The sequence below is a fragment of the Electrophorus electricus genome, chromosome 2 (genome assembly GCF_041902795.1).
Source record: "Electrophorus electricus isolate QZ-2024a chromosome 2, ASM4190279v1, whole genome shotgun sequence".
NCBI lineage: Eukaryota > Metazoa > Chordata > Actinopteri > Gymnotiformes > Gymnotidae > Electrophorus > Electrophorus electricus.
In genome coordinates this window covers 31,236,238-31,249,712 of record NC_137498.1, presented here as the reverse complement: position 1 = coordinate 31,249,712, position 13,475 = coordinate 31,236,238, and the positions used below count along the sequence as shown (strand labels likewise).

Below are 13,475 nucleotides of genomic sequence, written 5' to 3'. Positions count from 1 at the left end.
ATGGTATGTCTCCTGTCTCTGAGATTAATGTATTTACCCTACCAGTCATTTAGTTTTTCTGGACATCCCATAAGAACCATTATCTTTTAAGATTAACACCATGTTGTTATTCAGGAGATATTTTACTCCTTTAACAAAAAGTTAAACATCTCAGATTTCTCTTTAACTCCTCCAGTGCTGAAAACATGATTTGTACTTTGAAGATTCACTTCCAATAAGTGCATTGGGAAAGCTAAATGGGAAGCATGAGCTTGATGAGGACTAGAACCGTGCATCTGAGAGAGTGCAGGAGAAGCTCTGCCTGGGTGCCTGCTCTGGGAAGGCTGGCTCTTTGCTGCTCTCACTGGCAGATGTGTTTATTAGCTCTGATCTGCTCTGATCCTTCACCACCCTTATCAGCTCTCATGCCACACTAATTCAGCTACAAGCTACTTAACGATAAAGAGGCTTTCCGCTCCAGAGCCCAGCTCCGCCCAAATGGTCATGCCAACAACGCCCCACATTGGCTCTTTCTTACTCATTCAGGCCATGAGCACACAATTAAAGCCTCAATATCACATCAGATGCAATCATGGAAAGATATTTATGCGTGCCAGGCTGTCATTAAGTGAGGAGCTCATATCGCTTGAGTCGTGTCAGAACATGTCCAGTGGAAGCAGGGCACTTCTTGCTTGGGGTATTTCCAGACTCAGAGGAGAGTGGAGCTCAAAGCAACATGCCATCAAAGGCACAGAGAGAGAGAAAGAGAGAGATAAAGAGAGAAAGAGAGAGAAAGCCATTAAGAAGGGGGAAATACAGCTTTTCACAAAACCTCATTACGTTTCAAAACTAAACACGACTGCTGGTGGTAATGAGAAATCGAAATTGGGAGTTGTTGGTGGGTAGAAGTGTGCTATCAAACACAAGAAAACATAAACTTACTTCACCAGAAGCAACTCAAAAGAAATGGAGTGAAGGTCTTTGCTATGGGCCGACAGCACATAATTAGTCTCCTGGAGATAAGAGTGCAGATGCAGACACCTGTTGAAAGGGGACTGGCTGTGGCGTTGGGGTAATTAGGCATGGTAGAGAGTGAGGCAAGAGAACTCCGGACGAGGGAGGGCCATTACAGTGACTTCTTTGTGGGTGCTGTCAAAGAGAAGAGAAATTATATTGGACTGTTTGCCCCAAGGAACGCATCTGGGTGTGGCTAATGGGACAAGAGCCTAAACAGCTCAGTAGCTCCTCCCTCCAGGGCTGGCTCCCAGAAAGTGCAGATTCAGCCACTTCATATGTGTATATGGGGGGGGGGAGAGAGAGAGAGAGAGAGAGAGAGAGAGAGAGACCCACTCTGAGGGGAGGAATGAAGCTCATTATTGTATCTAAATTTAAACTGTAGTATTCAGATGGTGCAATGGTGCAATGGAAGCCAGCATTAAATGCCATCTCTACAGTTGAGTGATGAAACATAAAAAGCCAGTGTGCCATTAACAGTGCCACCTGGTATACTTGACTCAATTCATCATCATAATGACACAGGTCAGCTGACGGCGCTCCAGTCATTGCAGAGATGGGGGGAGGGGGGATGTACAACCTTTGGAATACAGCAGACACATTGTTTCTGTTTCATCCTCCTTTTTTAGAGCTATACTGAATTGGCTACACATGAGTGAACATCCGAGTTTTGTTTCTGCTGAGCTTACAAAGTTTATAGGTCAGTTTCCTTTTGTAAACACATGTGAAGCATCACATGAGCTTCCCTTGACCTCTTCCCTTGTCCTCATGCTTGCTGGTAGCAGGCCTCAGTGGCTCAGAACATGTGGGCCCATGGGATTGCTTGATTGGCTGGCCCCATGAACTGCCTCAGAGTAGGTGGGCTACCTTCTTTGTCACCCAGATCCTGACTGAGGGTGCCTGTAAGGTGACATGGATACAGGCGAGATAAGGCCCTGTGTGGCTTGACCCCCCCGCTTGGCCTCCCTCTTGACACAAACACGCATGCTCACCCACATTTAGGATCAGCAAACATCACCGCTGGACCGGAAAGTTCCACTTCAGAGGGTTTGACCCTTTCACCAGACTGAGATCACACCAGATGTGTATGTGTGTGTGTGTGGTAGGGGGGTTGTTGTCAAACTTGAGAGTACACCTCTGTGAGTGCTCGCTATCATTGGTACAGGCTGACAAGTATCAAAATCTGCAACAAAGTATCAGATCAGGATCTTATCTAGATCACTTGGCCTCAAAAGCAAATCTAATCCAATGCCTGTAAATCCAACACTCATGCAAACCAATAAACTCAAATCCTGGAATGGTACCTCCACAGCTGTTTTTTTTTTTTTTTTTCATTAAAACCTTTTTTTGGAGCCTGGAGTTTAAAAACAAAATGTATATCAAACTTCTTATCAATTGTTCCCATTTGCCTCCTTATTAAATAGAATGCCTCAGTAACTCTTCAAATCTAAGATCCAGGAAGTAAGCTAGTGGGTCAGAAAATCCTTAAAAGTGATCCAGTTTTAATTGAATGTATAAGACCACCACTAAATGACCCCCCGTCTATTGCCTGTTCTATGAAGCACTAATACCTTGTATACAGTCCCACCCCTTCTTCTGACACCATGATGCTGTAACCTTTTCTTTATTTCCTCAACCACCACAGGCAGGGCATCTGTGGGTCAAGTGGTCAGTTGCCATGGCCCCCTGAGTGTCCACTGCCTCTTCCCTTTGAAGTCTTGGGGGTGCAGAAAGCTACCGGTTTCCATGACCACCAACCGTGAAAAGGAGAAGAATGGCACCGATTGCCATGGCAGCAGCCTCCTGGTTCACAGTGAGGTCAGCAGACATCTTTTGGCTCCTCAGTGTAAGAAGAGAGTTCCCAGTACACCCCTCGCCAACGTTTAGTGAATACGGTGGATCCAGGGGAAGCTGCCAGCGTTTCCAAGCTGCCGTGCTGAGACCCTGTGCACGTTCTACACAGCGCTCGCTGCAGGACAGTGGCCTTCTCAACAGCATGGATAAAGTATATGCCTGGTTTGACTGGTGTAAGCATTTAAATAGTGAGTCTAGGCGCCTTTGTTGGGTTTTGTGTGGCAGGTCAACCCTAGCAAGTCATCCAGGCAAGCTAGCAACCAGCCAAGGGGAAGTCAGGGCATCAGGGGCAGTAGATGGCAGCAGGGGCAGTAGGGGCATAGCCTCCAGAGCAAGTGACCTGGAGAAGATTGTGGATCCCTTCTTATCTGAAGATGTTAGCCATCACTCCCTTCCACATGCTTGAATGAAAGAGACAAATAAGCTCTTGATGATAGTTACTGAATAGACACACATAAACTTAACATTTATATCACATGAATTTCTAAACTTCAAAGGTAAATTATACTGTAAGAGTCAGAAATAGTGGGTGTAATTGATAGCCAGGTATAAATGAATAGACAGTGAGGAAGAGACAGTGGTGGAGGGTTCCTCTCACGGAGGTCTTAAATGTCAACTCTGAGAATGAAGAACCCCCCCCCACACCTCCCAAACTTCATTACAAATGCCACAATCCATGCACTGTATGAGTCCCTTGCTGTGGCGCAGAGCCTCAGAAGGCCATCTTTCTTCTCTTCCCCTGAACCTTGTGACTTCTGGGAAGACCACTATGGGAATCTGTGGGAATGCCCTAGGACGGGTGAGAGGGTGGAGGGTGGTGGTGGGCTGGTGGGAGTCTGATGCTGTGAGTGTGAGAACCCCTGAGTTCCTAAAAGTTCACTGGCCATGCAGGCCTGTGGGTATAGTACATGGGGAGAGGGAGGGGTCATATGTCATATGTCAGGCACTCTCTCAGGGCCCATGGCATCTGCTTTTGCCACCACTGACCAGAGGGGACGCCTGCCCCCTCTGCCTCTGACCCGCCCCCTCTCCCTCAGATCCGCCTCCTCCCTCTGGTCAACAGCAGGCAGTGGTGCAGCAGGTGAAAAGCTTTTTTATGAGTGCAAAGCAGCTGTCCAAATGTTATCTTAGCATTATCGCAAAACTCGTAGAAACACAATCTCTCAACAAAGACACACAGATACTTTGCCTCTCCAACAGCCAAAACACACAGAAAATGGAGATCTTGCCCATCTTTGAATTCACATTTCTATAAACTACACTTCATGTATGCTATACCATAGTGCTTTTATCATTGAAGCAGAATAACCAAAGTGTAATGAAACAGTTCTTTTTTTCTTTTGTATTTTCATATATAACATACTTGAGCTCAGAAAATGCAATCTTGCCTAGCTCCCACACCTTTCATCTGGGTGCTGTCTGGTATAATACTATTCAGTAAAAAGCATATCGCCATCAACTGAAAAGAAGGGCAAATGAAAACTCCTTCAACTGAGTTGTTCAGCCCTGCAGCGTGTACCGTCATCTTATGCTTAACAGGATCATGTTACGCAGTTGTAATGCACTCTCGCTGACAACTGCCCATATGCAGGGGAGGGTTTTCACACCACCATATTTAATAGATCTGTTTACATGCTGCCATCTGTCATTTAAAAAAATCTGGAGCAGAAATTGCATTGCAGCATGACTGGGACATTTTCCATTAGTAGGAGCTGATATCAGCTGTCATTAAAACATTGTTGAGCCTCGGTGTACTGGCCTGTGTTCTCCTTCATGTTTACCAGAGTGGTCAAACATACACAATATGCTGCTTTCTGTCTCCTGCTAACCACCTTGATAAAGGGTATTTACATTATCTTACAGCCACTGAGATGAGTACATGTGCTTGCACATTTGTGTGTATGTATGTGGTGTGTGTTTGTGCTTCTATGTGTGTGCATATATACATGGGTGTGTATGGGTGTGTGTGTGTGTGTGTGTGCGTGCACACATGCATGTGTGAATGCATACATGTGTGGGTATGCATGTGTGTGGGTGTATGTGTGTGCGCACGTGTGCTTGTGTGTGTGTGTGTGTGTGTGTGTGTGTGTGTTAGCTGTTTGTTTGGTAAGTGCTCACTGCAGAAGACAGAACAAAGTGAGAGAGAACAGTCCACCCATACACCTGCTAACAGGCCCCAGCTGCTCCACTCTGTGTGCTTACCCTACCAAGCACCAAGCAGAGTCACTCACAGCTTTTCAGAGGCTTCTCCCTTGCATTCTCACAGAAACACACACACACACACACACACACACACACACACACACACACACACACACACACACACACACACACTGGCTGGGTGACATGCTCTCTCTCTCTTTCTTTCTCTCTCTCTCTCTCTCTCTCTCTCTCTCTCTCTCTCTCTCTCTCTCTCTCTCTCTCTCTCTCTCACACACACACACACACACACACATCTCAGTTGAGTGACTCTCTCACACACACACCAACTGGGTGACACACTCTATCCCTAACACACACACACACATCCACACCCACATAAGGGCTGGGTAACACACTCTCTTTCTCTCTGTGTTTCTCATTTTTCGTTTACACATGTAGAATCACCATATGTCTCTCCATATTTACTTCTTTAGTAGACCAGAGATATAATTGCAGGTACATTACATGTAAAATTACATAGAGATAACTGCAATTGCATTGCATGTATTATACAAGTAACTAGTGTAACATACAGATTACAACAGGTACATTACATATAGCATAATATACAGGTAACTACAGGAACATTACATGTAGTATAACATAAAGGTAACTACAGGTACATGTAGTATGTCTTCACAACACACCTTTTTCCTGCATCATTTGTCATAGGATAAATATACAAATGAAAATTACTAAAGTTGGTGCAGAACTGTGTGACAAGATGATTAATTGATAACTTATCAATGCCAAAACAAATTAACCAGCAATCGGGGGTGAGCTATGTGAGTTCTGGTCATGCAGGCATTTTCAGTGGCAGCGGAGTTCTTAGAAGCAAACGCTTTACTGCACAGGTGTGCACAGACATGTCATCACCCGTCTAACTGTCATTCTTCACTGAAAATACCACTAACTCGTTTACAGTTTATGAGGTTAAGTAAAAATCTCATAACACGCACGCCCACCAAGCATACAAAGAAAGACTGAATCGATTTTGTTCTGATTGTATGTAATAATGCGCAAATATTTGCTACATTGGATAATTTCCAGGGCCTAACACTTACGCACCTACTGCTAAAATCTTATGAATCACTTGGCAAGGAAAAATATTTAATGCAACGATTTCATTGTCTTCTGGCTTGCTTTCAGAAGTAACAACATAGAATGCAGAGACAAAACCTTTTGAACTCATTCCCACTAATGAAGGAAAATAAATCGTTTCAATAGGCTTATGAGAGCTTTGGAATGCCAAAAAAAACCTTTAATGTGTCAACATTATTGTAAATTAGGGCACAGTGCCAGTATATTACGACAATGATCTCAGTACCACAGCATGTGCTGCAGTCAGATTTTTCTACTGGAAAGAAATATTGTTTTAATACAGTTCAGATAACAATGATGCAAAGATTCTATGGCTTAATTATTATTTATTTATTTATTTATTATTATTATTATTATGACCAGATATGCTGTTAAAATTATGCTAACTGTTTTTTTTTTTTTTTATGAATGGCCTTGCTGGCAGCCTACTTTCATAGTGTGCTCCTGTGTGCTACGATGCCTGCAGAGGCACTGAAGTGAGGGTGGAGGTGATGGGTTGGCTCGGACCCTTCTTCATACACCGGCGCTATCCAACGACATGGCCGAATCTGTGATGAGCTCTGCTGTCTGATAGAAGCCCAGTCTGATCTCATTGGGCGGCAACTGCGGCCCAACCGCAGTGGGAGGGAGTGATCTGCAGCTGTTACATGTTTGACAGGACAGAAACAACCCAAAAGAAACAATTGCATAACGTGTGAGGCTTCATGTGTGCAGGTTGGTGCAATGAATATTACTGCAGTTTGTGTTGTCTAGAATTTGTCTGGCAATAAGGTGCACTGCAGTAAGGTGGGCAGGCAGTAAGGTCATAGAGTACCCATGGCTAGTGCTTCACTTGTGACCCACATTCTTGGCAGAGGAGACTGTGCAGTGTGTGTGGTATTAACAGTCCTCAGTGATTCATCACAGGCCTTCTCCATATGGGCCCACCGCAGCAATGAACTCATGATATAAAACCACCCTCCCACTTCCCTCAATGATATGAAATCAAGTCTAGAGGTCAGTCCACCTCTCACTCTTTCTCTCACAAAAAGCACTCTTATTTCTCCATTAATAATATATTCTCATAAACACCCATTAATATTATGCAGAATACCCACCCCCACCCCCCCAAACCACACGTTTGCTCTGATGCCAAGTTCAGCAACTTCTCCATGCTCCAGTGGCTTGCACGTAAACAGTTATTCCAAAGCAGGTGGCTACCTCAGTAGAGTTTCGAGCACAAAACCCTGCATAATGCTGAGAGGACCTATGTGAGGGGTCACGCCTGAGCAGAGCAAATAGCACATGGCCCACTCTGACTCTGCTGTGTGTGTTCATGTATGTGGGTGTGTGTGGGTGGTGGGGCATGTAAAAGTCAGTACCTCAGCAGTTTGTTTTTGCTGCCGTGTAAATAGCTGGCATTATCTAGTGTGGCAGTACTGAATAAGAACATTGAATGTGTGCTTGTTGAAAAATCTGTGTTTGTGCATGCATGCACGTGTAATGTGTGTGTATCCCTGTGTAAGTGGCATGGGAGTACTCTCAGATGGCTCTATTTAGCAGTGAAAAAATAGAGATTAGCAAGGCTTTTTAGAGCAGGAGAGACCCATATTGGGGCCTGAGCACAGGACACAGTATTATGCACTCCTCTCTAGACATCGGAAACATTACATGAGCAGTGGTGTGAAGTCAGATCCTTCCTCACAGTACAGGGCTTAGCAGCCAGCAGATTGGAAACACAGCACTAGCACATACTTCAGCCCCGTGGATGGTATGGTTGACAGTCAAGTTCCTGATAAGGGAAGGGAATGTAAGCAGGCTCCAGATTCTAACCATTTGAAGGCACTCCAGCAAGATGGAAGCCCCATTACACTTCAGGATAAATAAGGTGCAAAGACAGAGAGTTGGAGGGTTAGAGGATTAGAGGGTTAGAGAGCTGGGAATTCTGCTTTTCCAATGACATAGGTTCATGCAGTACTGTGTTATTAGGCAGCAACAGAACCAAAGCGGTCGAGTGGGTGGGAGGAACCCATGCTGGAAGACACAACTATTTATTAATTTGGTCTAGATCCTTTAGAGGAGAGATCAGTGCACTCTGTTCCCTACTGATACATTGTTTGTGGTAGTCTCTCTCTCTTTCCCTCTCTTTCTCCTCCTCATCTTCATTACCCACTCACTTTTATCCATACTCACACAACTCTTGGGTAACCTTGAAATATGTGGGGTATTTTTTAAACTCCTCAGCATCTTATCTTGTAAGTGTGCATCTTACGTAGGAACTGGCAGTGTGATTCATGATATCTTAGTGGCTTTGACGTTACAATATTTACACAAAAGTTAATTTCTCTTTCGCAAATATTTAAAAAAACATGTTTTAGCTGATTACAACAGATATATAGTGGATTGCATAATAGGAATAGTACTATGACATGGCTGCTGAGTATAGTAGAAAATAAGATCATTTAAAGTGCATGATAGTAAGGGTAATGTTAAAATGACCCTAAAATGCTGACATGCCTAACAAACATCTAAGAAGGTTCAGTTGGCATAACCATGTGCAGATTTACTATTAACAACTCATGTATGAAGTTCTTCTTTAACATAAACAGACCTATATCTGATTGTTGCTTACAATCTGTAATCAAGCCTGCTATCTTGGCTCCTAGCCCTGATGTCTGCTATTAAGGGTCCTACTGTACAACCCCCCCCCCTCCCCCCCAGTATACCACACAGTGATTTGCTGTGTTTAAGTATCATGAGTCCTGAAATGGCCCACCTTCTGACTCTGTTCTTTTTTGCTGCTCTGACAGATTGCTATGATCTTTCTAAGCCTGCAAAACCAACTGACATACCTTTAAATTTTGCCCTCTTAACGGTCCACTGAGGAATGCCGCTTAAGTTCAGCGCAGAGTTACATAAAATACCATCCCCTGCTAATCCAGCATTTCCAAGATGCCATCATAAGAAGATATGATGATAGACTGGGGCCAGGGTTATTGCAAACCAGTGAATTTATGATGAAAGAGGAAACAAACCTCAGAGACTTTCTCCTGTTTGGAAGAAGCAGGGTATCTTACAGTGTTGAAAAAGAAGCTGCAGCTAGAGGTACATGGTATATTCTGTTACGTCTGTCATTGAAGGCTACAAAATAGTTTCTCATGCATTATTACACCAAAGAATATCTTAATTGCCGCATACTATTGTTGTTTCTCCTGAGCTTCTGATAAATTGTGCTCTAGAATGTAAGACTTGGTGCTTTATCTTATGTGTCTGCAGGCCTATCGAAAGACAGACATGGCATCAAAAGAAGAAGCAAAATGAATCCAGGTTGGGAATGAGTGAACTCGTCCTGTCTGCTCAGGACCATGTTAAAGCTAATGTCTTTGAGTGTGCAATGTGTACACACGACATGTGATAACCTCCATGCCTGCATGGTTGTATCATGCTTTCTAGTAGTGCCCTAATGGCTGGTAAAAGTCAGTTATTTAACTGCCCTTGTTTAGGTAGAGCAGAGTATGTGTGCAGATGTGTGTACAGGTGGGTTTGAGGGGAGGTGAACTCAAGGGCATCACTGATAATCGCCATGAAGAAAAAGCAATACATACACTTCACTCTCTGAGTATGAGGAGAGTTTAAAGAATACATGCAGTACCATTTAGATCAAGGGACAGTAAACAGGTCCCAGACACAATAACCATGGGCCCTAACCTGTGGACCAAAAAGCCAGCTCCTTGGCATAGCAGCCAGAGCACCATTTCACCTGCCTGAAATGCTGATCCCCTTCACATCACCCTCTTTCCTTCCAGGGGTGATGGTCTAAGTCGCCACACTACTTTCCCCTTCAGGAAGCACACACCTGCACTCCAACCCTTCATCATCCAGAGTCCAACCCATGTCCCTCACCAGTGTTCACACACTAGGCTTTATACTGTCCCCCTAACAGCAGGGGTTGGGTTCCGTAACCATGAGCATGCTCCCAAAGGCTTCTGTGGCACCATTCCACTTCTGATACCATGTAAGGTTCAAGGCAACAGCCATACCTGGGTCTCATATCCAGGTCTAGCATGTTTACCACGTGTTGGACCTGGGTTCAAGACCTGAGTCTACTGGAGGGTTGTAATATCTGTATAACACTTTGCTTTTGTCCAAAATAGCTGAAGTAGGCTGTTGTAGTTCATTCACACCCCAAAGAAGAAAAAAAGGATGGATGTTGTTCAAGAGGAATTAGATTAATTCTGACAGTAACAGGTGATACTAGAAAAGTATGTAACAGTGTGCCAAAAGGCAACACCTTTGAATACATAGCCAGATGGAAGGGGGCCAAGCTTGGGTAAAAGCAGAGGATTCTTGGGCAAGCATTTTGCATTTCTTTGTACTTCAGCTGACACCAAAAACACATGCATGCATGGAAAAGGCTTTTGTTGTTAGGTAGGTTACATGTCATAGACATCTTATCTCAGTCTTATCTGATGGATGTTGCAATGTAACAAACAGCTTATTCTGAAAAGCTTTTGTAAATAGTTTAAAGGTAGCTCATCAGCCACCTTTAAACATTAAAACAAGGTTAAAACAATAATTTACCACACATTTAACACACATGTAATTGAACGAATAAACATTGGCTGAGAAGCATACAGATCTAAGGGACTGCTATAGACTATAAAGTATGAGGTTCTGTAAAATTCATCCGTGCATGTGTGGGTTGGGGTGGGGGGTGGGGAGTGGCTATGCACTCACCCTGCAGTGTGAGTTGGGTTGGAGGGCGGGACATGGGCCATCAGTTCTAGTGCTTATCTGATCGAGCGGCCCCGGGCCATCTCACAAGCAGTGGGGCTTGAGGAGCAGTGTGGGAGGTGGAAGCGGGGGTACATTTCTGCTCCATTAAGAGTGTATGCTGGCTCCTGCAATAGACCCTGTCACACAGCTCCTGCGTGAGGGGACCCCCCCCCTTGCCCTCCCTTCCTCCCTCCTTCCTTCCCTCCTTAGTCTGACCACACAGCCTAACACAAACAACCCAAAGGCAGAGGCATACACACAGGCTCAGTGCCAGGACCACAGCACTGCTCCCTACCATAACAGAACCAGCAAAGGGATGAAGACGATCGCTTTGCTAGAAGCAGAATAAAAGGATCTGGAGTCTGCAGGGAAGAAGGTAAGTCTAGCAGTGTCATGGACATGCTGCTTGTTTGGGGTATAGGGTGGGGGGTGGTGGGGCTGGAGGCTGTGCAAAGCGTCTGCTGTTTCTACCAAAATAACTATAGTCCATTACCAATGATTGAACACAAAACACCGCATCACTCTTAAAGTCCAGCACTTTAAGTCATGGTTTTTGCACAAGAAATTTGATCCCTACCACAGACTGCAAAGCAAATTGTATGTAAATACTCTTGTGATTGGAGGGGGGTATATTCTGTATGCACAGTATGCTCAGTTTCTCTAAAGCGACTTCCCATGCACAACAAAAGCCATTACTGTCCCCCACTGACAGACAAACTTGCATGCTCAAATGCCAGCCATTTCCTGCATATACAAAACACCACACTAAAGTTGTGCTTCAGGATTTTGAACCAGCATCAGAAAAAAGAATTCCCACTGTCTTCAAGACTGATTCTTCAGTCTTTTAATATCACGTCTGGTTTGGGTTCATTTTCAAAGTACTGTGTGGAAGCAGGCTGCATAGTTGCTGTTACAAATAAACGAGAAAAATCAATATACAACTGGCACATCTTGTTAAGAGTGAACAGCAACCACTGCAACCTATCAACTGACCAATATACCAAGACAACATTATAGGACCACATGAAGAAACTGACTCTTATATCAAAGTCCCAACACTGGTTTGATTAAACTACCTTGGTTCTAACAGGACTCATTATTTGAGCAGTAAGCGATATATTCATAATAATGGTCCCAACTCTTCATCTTGGAGCATAAATTTATTATAATGGTACAAACAATAATGAATTGGATTTATTTTTTATGTCCTCTTTATGCATTTGTTTGTTCAAGAGGATGTGGCTGCCCAGTGCTCTAGTCCCAGTGGATTTTAAACTGAAAGACTTGAATATAAACACAGCCAAACCAAAAGAGAGCGCTTTCTCCCTCTTCTCTCTCCAACCGTCAGCATTTTTTTTAATACATGAGCTATTATATACATATAGAACAATAGGCCCTCTGCCCTTCTGTACAAATGAGATACAGAAATAACAAAGCCACATCTTTGCCGTTGGTTTGCATGGGTCGTGTTGTGAAGATGAAGCTTGGCATTGTTCCTAGAGCGGAGCCTTTTGAGTCGATCATACATTAACTGAATGTTTTCCCTGTTGATGATTTAAGACATTTGTGGCAGGCTTTGTCAAAAACAATGACTCAGTATATGTGAAATATGGCTTATATTAGCCTTTGGGATGGAGCAACAGATACTTCAAGTTAAAAGCCCTTTAATGCTGCTGAGGTCAGCATGGTGTAGAACAGTGGTTAGGGAAGAGTGGGCACAGATCGCTCAGTTCCATCAGTGATGTGCCGACAGAGTGGTGGTGTTTCTCGTCCCCAAGTGCTTATTAAAATACTGCAGAATGACCTGTGTTCCAAGTAATTCCAGCGAATGCTGTCTCAGTGCCCTAACAGAATGGTTTTTGAGGGTTTAATTGTGTGATCATACTCTTGTATAGTTGAAGGACACCCCCAGCAGCTGAGCCTGGGGAGAATGGTTCATGTCACACACATTTCAGTGCAGTCTAAAAATCTTTTAACTAAGTCCCACAATATATTGAAAACATCATTTTGGTAAAACAGAATAATAAAGGGCATTTTTGTTCAGATAAATTTACACACACACACACACACACACACACACACACACACACACACACACACACACACACACACACACACACACACGGCAAGCTCTCCAGATGTGAGGATGCAGATCATAGGCAGGGTGCTGAGGAACCCAGCAGTTCCACATGCTTTTAATGCAAGCCAGAGTGGAGTACACCACTGCGGCATGCACACTGGAACACCTTCAGTATGGCAGCAAAGCTCGTCGGCACCACTTAAGAGCCCAGTCCTACCAGTTACCTCAGGTAAACAAAGAAAGACTGATAGCTAAAGCTATTCACACTTGCTTGGTTGCTTAATGGAGTGGATTGCTGACACATAAGGCAAATAAATGATGCTATCAGTTTAGGGCAGATGGAGGCAGAGGTCACAGCTGGGGTTCGACGTCGCACAGGCTGCATATCCAGTGAGAATAGAAGAAACACTTCATACGGAAACTGTAATAAATGAGACACAGGATACATTCGCTGAATTTGTTGATGAAAAATGCTACAAAAAGGAGACAA

General features: G+C 44.0%; 2 long non-coding RNA genes across 5 annotated transcripts in view; one reads left to right on the top strand and one right to left on the bottom strand.

The window, feature by feature from the left end:
* Nucleotides 1-5,844: 5,844 nt before the first annotated feature.
* Nucleotides 5,845-13,475, bottom strand: part of LOC113573665 (uncharacterized) — a 22,155-nt gene continuing 14,524 nt past the window's right edge. The window contains exon 5 of one of the 2 annotated variants that reach the window (XR_014117521.1): nt 5,845-6,790. This is a non-coding gene — a long non-coding RNA (uncharacterized LOC113573665). Of the gene's footprint in view, nt 6,791-12,116; nt 13,407-13,475 lie in introns of those variants that run through there. The other variant, XR_014117524.1, reaches the window with a different exon arrangement.
* LOC113573564 (uncharacterized) overlaps nt 10,978-13,475 on the top strand; it is a 7,160-nt gene continuing 4,662 nt past the window's right edge. For all 3 annotated transcript variants that reach the window (XR_014117516.1, XR_003410223.3, XR_014117515.1), the window contains exon 1: nt 10,978-11,281. This is a non-coding gene — a long non-coding RNA (uncharacterized LOC113573564). The remainder of the gene's footprint in view (nt 11,282-13,475) is intronic.